Below are 13,768 nucleotides of genomic sequence, written 5' to 3' on the forward strand. Positions count from 1 at the left end.
CACCAGAAGATGTCAGTGTACTACTCTTTTTTAGTTAAATGTTTTTTCCTCTAGCCTTTAGCAAGGGATAAACTGAACTCAAACAGTAGCTTCTCAACTTAACAAAGCATTATGATGTGATGATGATCATTACACAGCACTCTGATTCCCTGCATTGTAATTCTCCATTTAGTCACACCAACTCCTCATGACACCAACTCCTCCCATAAATGGACAGTGAAAGAATGATAAACTAGGACTTAATTATTGGGTGATGGTAGTCTGATCAACAGCTAATTATGTCTTACAGTCAGTGGTGTAAGGTACTTAAGTAAAAATACTTTAAAGTACTACTTAAATAGTTTTTTGGGGTATCTGTACTTTACTTTACTATTTATATTTTTGACTACTTTTACTTTTACTTCACTACATTCCTAAAGAAAATGAACGCTTCGCAGGACAGAAAATGGTCCAATTCGCACACTTATCAAGAGAACATCCCTGGTCATCCCTACTGCCTCTGATCTGGCGGACTCACTAAACACAAATGCTTTGTTTTTAAATGGTGTATAAGTGTTGGCGTGTGCCCCTAGCTATCCGTAAATTAAAAAAAAAAACAAGAAAATGGTCTGGTTTGCTTAATATAAGGAATTTTAAATGATTCGTACTTTACCTTTTACTTTTGATACTTAAGTATATTTTAGCAACTACATTTACTTTTGATACTTAAGTATATTTAAAACCAAATACAATGTAAACTTTTACTCAAGTAGTATTTTACTGGGCGACTTTCACTTTTACTTGAGTCATTTTCTAATAACGTATCTTTACTATTACTCAAGTATGAGAATTGAGTACTTTTTCCACCACTGCTTACAGTCAATATAATAGTAAATATGCTTGTGACAGGTGCAAGTGATATGATATGTGAATTGTCTACTGCAAATTTGGATGGGGCGGCAGGTAGCATAGCGGTTAAGAGCATTTGGCCAGTAACTGAAAGGTCGCTGGTTGGATTCCCCAAGCCAACTAGGTGAAAAATCATTCAATGTGCACTTGAGCAAGTCACTTAACCATAATTGCTCTTGTAAGTTGCTCTGGATAAGAGTGTCTGCTAAATGCAGCGAGCCCCTTTCAGTTCATGTGTAAGGATGGCAGCTGTGTGAGGCTGAACAGAGGGGGGTCCAGTCAGGTGGCCTCCTGTAGCTCAGTTGGTAGAGCATAGCGCTTGCAACGCCAGGGTTGTGGGTTCAATTCCCACAGGGGGCCAGTATGAAAAATGTATGCACTGACTAACCGTATGTCGCTCTGGATAAGAGCGTCTGCTAAATGACGAAAATGTCAGAGGAGAGGAAGATGAGAAAGGCCTCAAATTCAGCTGGACAACCAGGATGGGATTCATTGAGCATGCCAAACGTTAAAAGTAAACAGTCAAGGCCATCCCTAAGGAGTAAGCCTGTTACCGGGAGATCAGCGAGTGCAGCTGACTGAACGAGGAGAATGCAGTGCTGTCAGCTCCAATCACACCGTCACAAGGCTGCAGCTCAAGAGAAAGAAACTTCCCTATGGCCCTTCTTCACCCCAAACAACTACCCAGGCAGAAACTGTGAGTACATGAGCACTGCAGTGAAGGACACATGCAACAGTCATGAGCAGACTAAACCTCTGAGATGTTACATTTAGACCAAGGTGATTTCTACATAACCCAACTGTGTTTTGGGTTTATTTCATTTAATAAAATGTACATTTCAATTCAGAAAATAATTGAAAGTCGTTGAAATTATATAGGCTCTGTTCCCCTATGGAAGATGGACTTTCCACTTTTGAGCAGCAACTTACACTGAGTGTACAAAACATTAGGAACATCTTTCTAATATTGAGTTGCACCTCATTTTGCCCTCAAAACATTCTCAATTCGTCAGGGCATGGACTCTACAAGGTGTCGAAACCATTCCACAGGGATGTTGGCCCATGTTGACGCCAATGATTCCCACAGTTGTGTCAAGTTGGCTCGATGCCCTTTGGGTGGTGGACCATTCTTGATACACACGGGAAACTGTTGAGCGTGTAAAACCCAGCAGCGTTGCAGTTCTTGACACAAACTGGTGCACCTGGCATCTACTACCATACCCCGTTCAAAGGCTCTTACATTTTTTGTCTTGCCCATTCACCCTCTGAATGGCACACATACACAATCCATATCTCAATTGTATCAAGGCTTAAAAATCCTTCTTTAACTTGTCTCCGCCCCTTCATCTACACTGATTGAAGTGGATTTAATAAGTGACATCAATAAGGAATCATAGCTTTCACCTGGTTTCAGGTGTTCTTAATGTGTTGTACACTCAGTGTATGTCGTCATTCATTTTGTATGTTGACCCACTACCAAACTAGAGTATATTGGCCACCAGATGGTAGTAGACACCAACATTATATTCCATAAACCTCAAATTTACCAATTGTGTTTTTCAAGATCCTGTAATAGGAAAGGCAAATGGCCATCACTAGAGAAGGAGCAGGCTCTCTGACAAATACCTGCCAAATCAGATGCACAGGAAGCCTATACAACTAAGGCATTCCACACTGCTTTAGTCATTAGCAAGTCCTCTTTTTCTCTCCAGAGGGGCAGGAGTGGATGGAGGTGACTCCACATGCCACTATCCCCAGCCTGTTGTGGCTCCTCTTCTGTCTGGAGTCAGTGCTCATTGACACCATGATCCATCTTTATCCTCAGATGCAGATTGGGATTTAGGGAGATTGCATTTTTAGAAATAGCTACATCCTTGTGTCTGCCGGTGAGGGATGGCTGTGTGAATGGGGTTATGGCAACACTGCAGTTGCATCATTCACAGAAATAGTGGCTTGAATGCAGGCAAGCCTTATTAAAAACATCTGTCACTGTAGCACCTCCCATGTCTGCTCTGAACTGGTGCTGCGTCACTTGTCACCCACTGTCATTGAGGCTTCGGTTGTGTGCGAGTGTGCTGACATACTGTATGTGCATTCGTGACTTTGTCTGTAAAGTATTTACAAAGTTGCTTCCATCCATAGAGAACCATCAACTGTATCGTAAATATTTTACAGCTTAGCCATATTGTGTCCAAAATCAAACTTGCTAAATCACTGGGCAGATTGAATTGTTCTTGATTGATTTTGAGAGGGACTGAATGGGTCTGGAGTGGAGGTGGCTGGCAGGGGATGAATCATTAGCATAAACACACTTGGTCCCATTCCTAAATTTCATTACCTACTACTCCCCGTGGTGCTGTCCCATTGATTGGAATAGCAATTTCTGAATTGTGATTAACATCTCTCAACTGTTAACCTTTCTAACTAACACCTAGTACCTGTGTGTTTACCTAAGCATGGTAAGACTTTTGATTGTGGTGACATTAGGTAACCAGGTGAACAGTGGGTAAGTCTGTAGATCCCAAAGCCACATAAGGCCCCAACTCTTATACCACAGAACACCAAGTGAGGACAACAGAAGGTATGTGAAGATCGCCTGAACTCCACGACCCCTCTGGCAGGTCACTCAGGAGGCTCAGCAAAGGCCAGGGTTCCAGCCCAGTGCACAGGGTAATTTTATTTTTGTGGCTTTGGGCGGGGAATGGGGTTGGTAGTGGTCCTTGGTGTGTGTGTATATGTTTTCCTACATTATCAGGACCAGAATGTCGAGACAATTCACCAGAATGTCCTGACAAGGTAGGAAAACAAGAACAAATCTGAAAAGTCTGGACTTTTTCCATGTCCTGAATTTGTTAAAATGCTATTTTAGGCTTAAAGGTTCAGGGTTTGGGAAATAGGATTTTGAATGGGAATACATTTTTATTCCCCAAAAAGTCCAGAAAATTCACATAAAAAAAGCTGTGTGTGTGAGAGAGATTAATGGGCTAAAGAGGTGAGGATATTGGTCAGACCACAGTGATAATAATTCATTTTGAGCAGATCTCAGAATTAGACATGGGTTTATGGGTCAGTTGAAGAAGGGGTAGATCAGCTTTAATATTGCAGATAGATTTGGGGTTTTATCAATTTAATAGTTTGCATAATTTCTAATCCCCCTTATATATATATTTATTTTTATTTTTATTATATATATATTATTATTTTTTATTTCCCCAACCCTACCACCCTGTCCCTGATTGGAGTAAAATATAAATACCAAGTATTATTAACCACAAAAACTAAATTAAAATCATGACCTTTTCCTCTTGTATATGAATGGCAATTGTTATACACTGAGTATCTTGGGTGATGGTCTTCCACAGATTTAGAAGATAGGCAGTACATTGATTACATTTAAGAAAAGGTTACATTATCTGTTGCAGAGGGTGAAGCCAAGGGTATTTGTTTTGTCTAGTTTTGCAATGCATGAATCAATTCAAGTTTAAATCCATAGGTTATAAATATATATTTATATTGTATCACAGTGGCATTGTGTGCTTAGTCACTCACTCTCATGGTCAGCACTCTACCCCTCTCTATCCCTTTCTCACCCCATCTTTCTCTGACAAGTCCTAGAGCTGACCTGCGGTTACAGGGTGACTTTCCAGTTGCAGGTCAAATCAATAATATTCACTCCTTGTTACCATGTAATTACTCCCCACTGATAGCAGAGTAAGGGCCGCTGTTCAGGAACCGGACTCCCCTGCTTGGCTTGTGACGGCTGTGGGGATACAATGTTCTAAAACCAACCAAGACCAATATAATACCATGTTTAAACCATTTCACCTCACATGAACCCTTTTGCATCCTCCCACTTAATGACATTTGTAGCAGGAGAGAAAATGTCGCCGTCACTTGAGCAAACCGTAATTGCATGAGACTACCATGAAACCACTGAACCATTCATTGTTAGAGTATATGCATGACAGTGTTGGTTTATATGCTGTTCATGTGTTTTTTATGTACTTTTTCCTGTGGTATTTCACAAACAGCTCTCACTGTCAGAAGGCGACAGTGAAATGCGGTAGGCGAAGTCACACGCAGGACACAGAGCTTTCTGGAAACCGTATATCTCCAAACATTGGAGGAAACAAACAATCCTCTTGGTGGATTACGCGCTCCTCCAGTGATCCCCGTGGCACAACCGATCCTGCTGACTCCATGATGGTGTGTTATTCTGTCAGAAGGCGACAGTGAAATGCGGTAGGCGAAGTCACACGCAGGACACAGAGCTTACTGGAAACCGTATTTTAATCGAAAGTAACCAGTGAAAAAACAATCTCCAAACATCGGAGGAAACAAACAACCCGCACACGAACACTGCCGATGACGCAAACAATAACACACAACACACAATGCACGACAGAGGGTTAAATAGGGAATACAATACAACATAATGGGGAACAGGTGTACACAATCAGGACACAACAAGTCAAACACCGAAACATAGATCGGTGGCAGCTAGTACTCCGGGGACGACGAACGGCGAAGCCTGCCCGAGCAGGGAGGAGGAGCAGCCTCGGCTGATTCCGTGACAGTACCCCCCACTTGACGCGCGGCTCCAGCCGTGCGCCGACCCCGGCCTCGGGGACGGCCAGGAGGACGCGGAGCAGGGCGAGTCGGATGACTCCGGTGGAAGTCCCTCAACATGGAGGGATCTAGAATGTCCCTCCTGGGGACCCAGCACCGTTCCTCCGGACTGTACCCCTCCCACTCCACGAGATACTGCAGGCCCCCCGTCCGACGCCTCGAAACCAAGATGGACCGGACTGAGTACGCTGGAGCCCACTCGATGTCCAACGGGGGCGGAGGAGCCTTTCGTACCTCATTCTCCTGGAGTGGGCCAGCCACCACCGGCCTGAGGAGAGACACATGGAACGAGGGGTTAATGCGATAATACCTGGGCAGTTGTAACCTATAACATACCTCGTTCAATCTCCTCAGGACTTTAAAGAGCCCCACAAACCGCCGACCCAGCATCCGGCAGGGCAGGCGAAGGGGCAGGTTTCGGGTCGAGAGCCAGACCCGGTCTCCTGGTGCATACACCGGAGCCTCACTGCGGTGGCGATCGGCGCTCGCCTTTTGCCGCCTGATGGCACGCTGCAGATGGACATGCGCAGCATTCCAAGTTTCCTCCGAGCGCCGAAACCACTCGTCCACCGCAGGGGCTTCGATCTGGCTCTGATGCCAAGGTGCCAGAACCGGCTGGTAACCTAACACACACTGGAAAGGCGTCAGGTTAGTGGACGAATGGCGGAGGGAGTTTTGGGCTATCTCTGCCCAGGGAATATATCCCGACCACTCCCCTTGCCGGTCCTGGCAATATGACCTCAGAAACCTACCCACATCCTGGTTAACTCTCTCCACCTGCCCATTACTTTCGGGGTGAAAACCTGAGGTAAGGCTAATCGAGACCCCCAGACGTTCCATAAATGCCCTCCAGACTCTAGAGGTGAACTGGGGACCCCGATCAGACACTATATCCTCAGGCACCCCATAGTGCCGGAAGACGTGTGTAAACAGGGCCTCAGCAGTTTGTAGGGCAGTAGGGAGACCTGGCAGGGGAATGAGACGGCAGGCTTTAGAAAACCGATCCACAACGACCAATATCGTAGTGTTCCCCTGGGAGGGGGGATGGTCCGTAACAAAATCCACCGATAGGTGAGACCACGGCCGTTGTGGAACGGGTAGGGGTTGTAACTTCCCCCTGGGCAGGTGTCTAGGTGCCTTACACTGGGCGCACACCGAGCAGGAGGAAACATAAACCCTCACGTCCTTGGCCAAGGTTGGCCACCAGTACTTTTCACTAAGGCAGTGCACTGTCCGACCAATACCCGGATGACCAGATGAGGGTGACGTGTGAGCCCAGTATATCAACCAGTCGCGAACCTCGAGTGGCACGTTCCTCCGACCCTCTGGACACTGTGGAGGAGTAGGGTCGGAACGTAACGCCCGCTCGATTTCCGCATCCACCTCCCACACCACCGGTGCCACTAAACAAGACTCCGGGAGGATGGGAGTGGGCTCAATGGACCTCTCCTCTGTGTCATATAGTCGGGACAGGGCGTCTGCCTTAGCGTTCTGGGACCCTGGTATATAGGTGAGCTTAAATACAAAGCGGGAAAGAAACATTGACCACCTTGCCTGGCGAGGATTCAGCCTCCTCGCTGCCCGGATGTACTCCAGGTTACGATGGTCAGTCAGAATGAGAAAAGGGTGTTTAGCCCCCTCAAGCCAATGTCTCCACACCTTCAGGGCCTGAACCACAGCCAGCAGCTCCCTATCCCCCACGTCATAATTGCGCTCCGCCGGACTGAGCTTCTTAGAATAGAAAGCACAGGGGCGGAGTTTAGGTGGCGTACCCGAGCGCTGAGACAGCACAGCGCCGATCCCAGCCTCGGAAGCGTCCACCTCCACCTGGAATGGCAAAGAGGGATCCGGATGCGCCAGCACCGGAGCCGAGGTAAACAGGTCCTTCAGGCGTTTAAACACCCTGTCCGCCTCAGCTGACCACTGCAGGCGCACCGGATCCCCCTTTAGCAGAGAGGTAATGGGAGCTGCTACCTGTCCAAAGCCCAGGATAAACCTCCGGTAGTAATTGGCAAAACCCAAGAAGCGCTGCACCTCCTTTACCGTGGTCGGAGACTGCCAATTACGCACGGCAGAAACGCGGTCAATCTCCATCTCTACCCCTGACGCGGACAACCGATGTCCCAGGAAGGAGATGGACTCCTGGAAGAACAGACATTTCTCCGCCTTCGCATACAGGTCATGCTCCAACAGTCTACCAAGCACTCGAACGCACCAGGGACACATGCTCGGCTCGTGTAGCGGAATATATTAGGATGTCATCAATATATACCACAACACCCTGTCCATGCAAGTCCCGAAAAATCTCATCCACAAATGATTGGAAGACTGAAGGAGCATTCATTAACCCGTATGGCATGACGAGATACTCATAGTGACCCGAGGTGGTACTGAATGCTGTCTTCCACTCATCTCCCTCCCTAATGCGCACCAGGTTGTACGCGCTCCTGAGATCAAATTTTGTGAAGAATCGCGCCCCGTGTAATGACTCCGTCATACTAGCAATCAGAGGGAGAGGATAGCTGTATTTGATGGTGATCTGATTTAGACCACGGTAATCAATACACGGGCGTAAACCCCCATCCTTCTTCTTCACAAAAAAGAAACTTGAGGAAGCAGGGGAAGTAGACGGCCGTATGTAACCCTGTCTCAAAGATTCGGTGACGTAGGTCTCCATAGCGGCCGTCTCCTCCTGAGATAGAGGATACACGTGACTACGTGGAAGCGCAGCGCCTACCTGGAGGTCTATCGCACAATCCCCCTGTCGATGAGGTGGTAATTGAGTTGCCTTCTTCTTACTGAAGGCGAGAGCCAAATCGGCATACTCAGGTGGAATATGCAAGGTGGGAACTTGGTTCGGGCTTTCCACCATCGTTGCCCCTACGGAAACGCCTACACACCGCCCAGTACACTGATCAGACCATCCCTGGAGAGCTCTCTGCTGCCATGAAATGTTGGGGTCATGAGCTGTTAACCAGGGAAGCCCCAACACCACGGGAAACGCAGGAGAATCAATCAAATACAAACGTACTATCTCCTCATGACCCTCCTGCGTTTTCATCCGGAGAGGTGCCGTGACCTCCCTAATCAACCCAGACCCCAACGGGCGGCTATCTAGGGCATTAATGGGGAAGGGCACATCAACAGGCACGATCAATGAAATCAACGAACTGGCGATCAATGAAATTCCCAGCTGCGCCTGAATCTACTAGCGCCTTATGCTGGGAGTGAGGAGAAACCTCGGGAAACACCACTTTAATACACATATGATCAGCAGAGAGCTCTGGGTAAGTTGGGTGCCTACTCACCTGGAATGACTCATCAGTGCGTCGCCCACTGCCTCGATTCCTAGGAGACCCTCCCCAGCACCGACCAGCAGTGTGTCCTCTGCGGCCACAGTTGGTGCAGGGGACGGCCTCCCTCCTGGTCTCCCTCCTGGTCTCCCTAGCACCAGCACCCCCGAGCTCCATAGGGGTCGGCTCAGAAGTGCTGGGGGATGGAATGGACGGCCCCGAATCCGGACGTCCGCGGGTAGCCAACAGGGTATCCAGGCGAATCGACATGTCCACCAGTTGGTCAAAGCTGAGGTTGGTGTCCCTGCAGGCTAACTCCCGACGCACGTCCTCCCTCAGGCTGCATCTGTAGTGGTCGATGAGGGCCCTCTCATTCCATCCCGTGTTGGCGGCTAGCGTCCGGAAGTCCAGCGCGAACTCCTGCGCGCTCCTCCTCCCCTGTCTAAGGTTGAATAGACGCTCACCTGCCGCTTTACCCTCTGGGGGATGATCAAATACTGCCCGGAAGCGGCGGGTGAACTCCGCATAGCTGACCGTAGCGGCGTCTATCCCACCCCATTCGGCGTTGGCCCACTCCAGCGCCTTGCCGGACAGACAGGAGATGAGGGCGGACACGCTCTCGTATCCCGAGGGCGCCGGGTGAATGGTTGCTAGGTAGAGTTCAACCTGGAGTAGGAAACCCTGACACCCGGCCGCGGTGCCATCATAAGCCCTCGGGAGCGAGAGCCAAATCCCACTGGACTCCGGAGATGGACCGAAGGGTATGGCTGATGGTGGTGGTATCGTAGGAGGAGGTGTGGGCAAACCTCCACTCTCCCATCGCCTCAAAGTGTCCATCACCTCTTGCATGGTGGTGCCCAGGTGCTGGATCCTGGCCTCTTGGTGGATTACGCGCTCCTCCAGTGATCCCCGTGGCACAACCGATCCTGCTGACTCCATGATGGTGTGTTATTCTGTCAGAAGGCGACAGTGAAATGCGGTAGGCGAAGTCACACGCAGGACACAGAGCTTACTGGAAACCGTATTTTAATCGAAAGTAACCAGTGAAAAAACAATCTCCAAACATCGGAGGAAACAAACAACCCGCACACGAACACTGCCGATGACGCAAACAATAACACACAACACACAATGCACGACAGAGGGTTAAATAGGGAATACAATACAACATAATGGGGAACAGGTGTACACAATCAGGACACAACAAGTCAAACACCGAAACATAGATCGGTGGCAGCTAGTACTCCGGGGACGACGAACGCCGAAGCCTGCCCGAGCAGGGAGGAGGAGCAGCCTCGGCTGATTCCGTGACACTCACCTCATTCCCAACAAGAGCAGATCTCTAGATCAGCACAACATTTTTAGGCAAGTCAAGCCAGCAGAAAATATTAAAATATCTTGAGAGACCATCAGAGTGCAGACAAAATATTATGAATGTCTTTCTTTAAATTGTGATTGTCCTCCCAGCCCTGTTTTATGATTGAGGAGCTGACATGTAGTTTGTCAAAGGGTGTGCGTGGTGCTCTCTAATAAAGAGGCAGATTGTTGTTGTCTCTGGTGATTTATCCTGGGCCTCTGTCCTCTGTGTGTACCGGAGGAGAGAGAAGTTAATTAAAACACAGAGACTCGTCTCCTCATTTCAGCCTGGACAGGCCGAGCAAATCACAACCCCTAAAGACATTTACAGTCTTTATTATTTCTTTATGACAAAGCCCAGCACTGGTTGCTTTGAAAAAAATGGTTGTTGAGGGCCTGCGATTCCTGCTTAAGTCTATTCCTCACCATCAGCCTATAAGAGATGGATGAAAACACACTTAGAGCTTACAGTTTTTGGTACCACAAATTCCCTTCGTTTGTGTGTAGTAATGAAAGTGCTGTTTATGAAATAGGTGCCAGCATCATTCTTGATAAACAGCTAATGACCTGGCTCAGTCTCAATAAGTGGAATTAATAACATGGAAAAACTGCCCTGTTCATCCCTTTGGCACATTGAGTGCAACCCTCAGGAGACTGTATTGATTGCCAGTTAAGGTCATTTGTATACCATGGTCCTCTTCATCAACAGGATCTGCCACAACAAAAGGATTAAAGATCATCATTCAGATAAAAAAATCTGTTCTATCACGCAATGTTAAACTCCTGTGCCTTGCAAAAGTATTCATCCCCCTTGGCGTTTCTCCTATTTTGTTGCATTACAACCTGTAATTTAAATGGGTTTTTATTTGGATTTCATGTAATGGACATACACAAAATAGTCAAAATTGGTGAAGTGAAATGAAAAAAATTACTTGTTTCAAAAAATTATTAAAAATAAATAACGGAAAAGTGGTGCGTGCATATGTATTCACCCCCTTTGCTATGAAGCCCCTAAACAATGAATCTGGTGCAACCAATTACCTTCAGAAGTCACATAATTAGTTAAGTAAAGTCAACCTCTGTGCAATCTAAGTGTCACATGATCTGTCACATGATCTTAGTATGTATACAGCTGTTCTGAAAGGCCCCAGAGTCTGTAACACCACTAAGCAAGGGGCACCACCAAGCAAGCGGCACCATGAAGACCAAGGAGCTCTCCAAACAGGTCAGGGACAAAGTTGTAGAGAACTACAGATCAGGGTTGGGATAAAAAAATATCCGAAACTTTGAACATCCCACGGAGCACCATTAAATCCATTATAAAAAAATTGAAAGAATATGGCACCACAACAAACCTGCTAAGAGTGGGCCGCCCACCAAAACTCACGGACCAGGCAAGGAGGGCATTAATCAAAGAGGCAACAAAGAGACCAAAGATAACCCTGAAGGAGCTGCAAAGCTCCACAGCGGAGATTGCAGTATCTGTCCATAGGACCACTTTAAGCCGTACACTCCACAGAGCTGGGCTTTACGGAAGAGTGGCCAGAAAAAAGCTATTGCTTAAAGAAAAAAATAAGCAAACACGTTTGGTGTTCGCCAAAGGGCATGTGAGAGACTCCCCAAACATATGGAAGAAGGTATTCTGGTCAGATGAGACTAAAATTGAGCTTTTTGGCCATCAAGGAAAACGCTATGTCTGGCGCAAACCCAACACCTCTCATCACCCTGAGAACACCATCCCCACAGTGAAGCATGGTGGTGGCAGCATCATGCTGTGGGGATGTTTTTCATCGGCAGGGACTGGGAAACTGGTCAGAATTTAAGGAATGATGAATGGCGCTAAATACAGGGAAATTCTTGAGGGAAACCTGTTTCAGTCTTCCAGAGATTTGAGACTGGGACGGAGGTTCACCTTCCAGCAGGACAATGACCCTAAGCATACTGCTAAAGCAACACTTGAGTGGTTTAAGGGGAAACATTTAAATGTATTGGAATGGCCTAGTCAAAGCCCAGACCTCAATCCAATTGAGAATCTGTGGTATGACTTAAAGATTGCTGTACACTAGCGGAACCCATCCAACTTGAAGGAGCTGGAGCAGTTTTGCCTTGAAGAATGGGCAAAAATCCCAGTGGCTAGATGTGCCAAGCTTATAGAGACATACCCCAAGAGACTTGCAGCTGTAATTGCTGCAAAAGGTGGCTCTACAAAGTATTGACTTGGGAGGGGGGTGAATAGTTATGCACGCTCAAGTTTTCTGTGTTTTTGTCTTATTTCTTGTTTGTTTCACAATAAAAACATATTTTGCATCTACAAAGTGTTAGACATGTTGTGTAAATCAAATGATACAAACCCCCCAACAATCCATTTTAATTCCGGGTTGTAAGGCAACAAAATAGGAAGACTACCAAGGGGTGTGAATACTTTCGCAAGCCACTGTATGATTTCTCATCTGCCCACTCTGAGTCCGGAGGTGTTTCGAGGTCTGACTGTTCATCACAAAGGCTATTCCTCAAACTTCAGTCTTAATTACTGTGGCCTCTCATGCTGACCGCAAATTCTAGAGCAGTTTGTCACAGGAGGCAGCCCCATTCCCAACAGCAAGGAGGAGCAATATCCACTTTTCTTTGGGGGAACAGTGAGAACACATCTCCCAGGGAGAGACAGAGAGAAAGCAGGCAGCAGCATCCAGGACACACGGCACATGGAGCCCACGGCCCTGCTGTATACTAGGCTTGGTGTGGTGCTACTGCCTGCACTGTGCATCACCCTGGTGATAGAGATGGCAGCTCATTTACAGAGAGGCTCTCTATCTCTCACTCTCAGTATGGGAGGACCACCAGGCAGCGCTGTCTGGCTTCATTAGGGCTGTACATCACCAGGCCATAAGATAGATGGAAATGAACTAGCATGATTTAGAGAGAAGGCATGCAGCCTCCTGTTGGCAGAATGGACACAGCCTGTCTTGCTGTCATGTTACTCAGCAAGAAACCTGACCTTGAGCGAGTTAAGGTTTTTCTCAGTAAATGTGATTATACAGTGCATTCGGAAAGTATTCAGACCCCTTGACTTTTTCCACATTTTGTTACGTTACAGCCTTATTCTAAAATTGATTAAATAAAAAATGGTCCTCATCAATCTACACACAATACCTCATAATGGCAAAGTGAAAACAGGTTTTTAGAAATTTTTGCAAATGTATTAAAAATAAAAAACAGAATATTCAGACCCTTTGCTATGAGACTCGAAATTGAGCTCAGATGCATCCTGTTTCCGTTGATCATCCTTGAGATGTTTCTACAACTTGATTGGAGTCCACATGTGGTAAATTCAATTGATTGGACATGATTTGGAAAGGTACACACCTGTCTATATAAGGTCCCACAGTTGACAGTGCATTTCAGAGCAAAAACCAAGCCATGAGGTTGAAGGGATTCTCCAAAGAGCTCTGAGACAGGATTGTGTCGAGGCACAGATCTGGGGAAGGGTAGCAAAACATTTCTGCAGCATTGAAGATCCCCAGGAACACGGTGGCCTCCATCATTGTTAAATGGAAGAAGTTTGGAACCACCAAGACTCTTCCTAGAGCTGGCCGCCCGGCCAA

The sequence above is a fragment of the Coregonus lavaretus genome, assembly GCF_964263955.1.
Source record: "Coregonus lavaretus genome assembly, contig: HAP1_SCAFFOLD_1778, whole genome shotgun sequence".
Classification (NCBI taxonomy): domain Eukaryota; kingdom Metazoa; phylum Chordata; class Actinopteri; order Salmoniformes; family Salmonidae; genus Coregonus; species Coregonus lavaretus.